The sequence below is a fragment of the Rutidosis leptorrhynchoides genome, chromosome 6 (genome assembly GCF_046630445.1).
Source record: "Rutidosis leptorrhynchoides isolate AG116_Rl617_1_P2 chromosome 6, CSIRO_AGI_Rlap_v1, whole genome shotgun sequence".
Taxonomy (NCBI): Eukaryota; Viridiplantae; Streptophyta; class Magnoliopsida; order Asterales; family Asteraceae; genus Rutidosis; species Rutidosis leptorrhynchoides.
Window position 1 is genome coordinate 104,540,261 of NC_092338.1, and position 3,176 is coordinate 104,543,436.

The 3,176-nt window shown below is 34.0% G+C and overlaps 1 long non-coding RNA gene across 1 annotated transcript; it reads left to right on the forward strand.

The window, feature by feature from the left end:
• Nucleotides 1–451: 451 nt before the first annotated feature.
• Nucleotides 452–2,078, forward strand: LOC139852705 (uncharacterized). Its single transcript, XR_011761156.1, has 3 exons — nucleotides 452–542; nucleotides 665–702; nucleotides 990–2,078. It is a non-coding gene; the product is annotated as an uncharacterized lncRNA (long non-coding RNA).
• Nucleotides 2,079–3,176: the final 1,098 nt, after the last annotated feature.

Consider the following 3,176-nt stretch of genomic DNA (forward strand, 5'->3'; position numbering starts at 1 on the left):
CCTTTTGGAATAAATTTTAGTTCTTCTTTCTCAATCTATTTCTATTGTATATTTAGATACAAGAAGCTAATTAGCATACAACTATATTACCTAACTTTATCTATCTCATAATACATAAATGATGATTTTTACTCAAGTATAGAACTGATATAATAAATTTTTTATCGATTTCCAGCAACTACCAGCCGCATTTGTTACTGTTGCGTCTGCCACTGTTGCGGCAGCTGCTATTGTTGACAATGATTCTGACGTCGCCACGGCTGGCTATTGGTGATGATAGAAACGAACACCTTATCCAGCAAAAAAAACACGTATTAAAGTTATACAGAAGCCAACAAGTCGGCTACCAAATTAACTGGACCTCCTATTATTGTTGTTATGTGTATAGTATTCATATAAAAAACATGTACTCCGTAATAAAATAGTACGGATCTTGGTACAAAACCGGTTGCAAAACAGCGCGGCAACGCGCGCCCCCATTCTCGAGCAAGAAGATAGAAATTGTATATATTTTCAGGATAAACTTCAAATCCAGGGTTTCTGTATGTTTTTTCACTTCTTTTTTGTCTTATTTATTTATATATTTTGCTAAATTTTTTACTTTATGTGACATTAAATACGGGTCTACTGAAATACATATGGGTTTTTTGTTCAAATCTTGAAGCTCATATGGATGTTTGGATTATTCGAGCTGATTATGAGGTGAGCTGATTATATATACGTGTGTAATATAGTTGATACCGCTTATGTAATGTTCGTAATTTTGTTAACTTTACAACAAAACATAACCAGTGTATACAAATGCAAAGTTTTCTCAAAACAAATAATGAAAGCACATGTTATCTTTCTTCTACTATGGGTCATAACTGCTTTAGCATCATCGAGTTTCATTATATGTGCATATAATGTTTGTTGCCATACATGATGTCTTAACTACTGAAGTGTGTCACATAGTCATATAAATGATTAACTGTCTTTATTATTGACAGCATGGAGCAACTGACATCTCTTTGTGGCTTACGACTAATGTAAGAATGGTACTACTATTATTGCACGACATTCCCGAAGAAGCTATATGAACTTAAGGTAAGAGTTAAAATGATGATTTAAACGTGTTAATAAGTTTAGTAGTTGAATTTGAAATGGAATTGATAGTGAATGGAGGCTATGGGTAATACTGGATTGGTTGTCCATTTGGACGCTTTGAGCCGTTTTGGTCATCAGGACCATTTGTTGATTTGAGTACATCTATTACGTCATATTAAATTAACTGGGAACTTTTTGGGTTTTTAAAAAAGGGTTTTGGTAGTAATTTGGTTAACGTGCAAGTGTTGACCCAGCTGGATGTATAGGTGATTAATTTGACCCGTTTGCCTAACTCTGAAAATTTTAAGTTATAAACACGTTTAGAATGTGATTTAGGTGTTGTGTAATGATTTTTGATCACTCAGGTCAGGTGGATAAGAATTTGGGCCGTCAACTAATTTTATATCATTTTTGGGGATAAGCGTCAAAATGACTCTCACGCCTACTTTGCGTGGTCATAAGTCGAATGTAATTAAGTTTTGAAAAACAACTACTAATAACTGAGATAAAAAGCTAGAGTCAACAAGTTTTAAAACGATATAGGATTTGTTTCGGGTTATCAAGTCTAACATGCTTTAAATGGTGGCTAACGTGGAACATTACAAGCTGTTGGACTATTAAGTAACATCAAGTACAACATCGAGTACGCATACACAAAACAACACCTTATAACTGGGTTGGTTTAATTTTGACTGATTATCACGGCCCATGAAAAGCAGACTTATTTGTTCGGTACCTTAAAAAGTTTGTAGCTCCTGATGTTACTGTTCTTGAATCTGATATTGGTATTACCAAGTTTGTTGAAGCTGTGGGACGTCTTTTCCTGTATTCGTTCGTTTCGGTTTGGATGAATCAGCAATATCGAATTTGGAAGTTAAATTCAAGAAAAATGCATGGTTCACTGTAACAAAAGATTTTTCTGAAAAAATACGGCTTTGTATGATTTTGATAAGTTGCCTGGTTTGTTAGCTCTTCATCCTAACTTCAATGAACAGAGCATCTTTTATGATCCTTTTGAAGGTTAGTTAAAAATTTTTTTATTAATTATTTAACTACTTTTTAAAGGTTATGGTAGGTTATATGCATTTAAATTAAAACACACTTTAGGCTAATTTTGACCACTTAAACCCCTTTCCTTTTTGGGTGGATTTAACCATTTTGACCCTTTAAAACTTAGGAGTATAACATTATCCAAACCAACTCACTCCTAAGTAAACGGAATAATAACATTAAGATGATTCTAAGCTCCAACTCAATACACCAATTACGTTGAAGGTATGATTCCTTCCGGAATTAATGAACATAACACTAAGGAACAAGTGTATTTGTTGTCAACATACAAAAATAAATACGTATGAGTTTACTTTGTAGGTGCCTAAAGTAGAGAAGCTTGACGACACGGACCCAAGTGCTAGCAGATGGACACCTGAGAATACTGGTGTTAAATATAAAGCGAACCTCGCCCTGAAAAACGTGAATTTGAGACTCCAATAGATGGTCCAACATTAGGAGAGCCACTTTGGTTGATTGAAAAGTTGCAACCCGCTTCTGCAGATTTCGTAAACTACTTTTGTAACTAATACCAATCGAGTAACTATAAACGATGTAAATATTGTAGCTACAAAGTAATGATTCTCTTTGAATGCATGAAACCCGCCGCAACGCGCGGACCACCAATCTAGTTACTATTATTTCGTGTAATTTCAAAGTAGTTTAATAAAATATAATTTAAGTTAGTGATTGAAAGGTCAGATTTCAAGGTTTTTATTCCTTTGTGTCATCCTTCTTGTTGTTTACTTATTTTTTTGTTGAAATACGAGAATTAAGTAGACACTATAAGCAATAGTATCCAACACAATCTCATTTTTTAACATCATATTAGTAAGGGTGATGTGTAAAAAATGGTTGTGTATGTGTAAAAAATGGTTGTGTACATATCACTTCTTTATTAGGAATCACTACATGGTCCAACACATGTGAATACACTAACCCGATCATATCTGGCACACCTACCAGGAGGAAACCCACAATACATATTCCAATCTGGGCCAAGTATTTTGAACTGAAGAACCCCTATATGAGATTTGAAC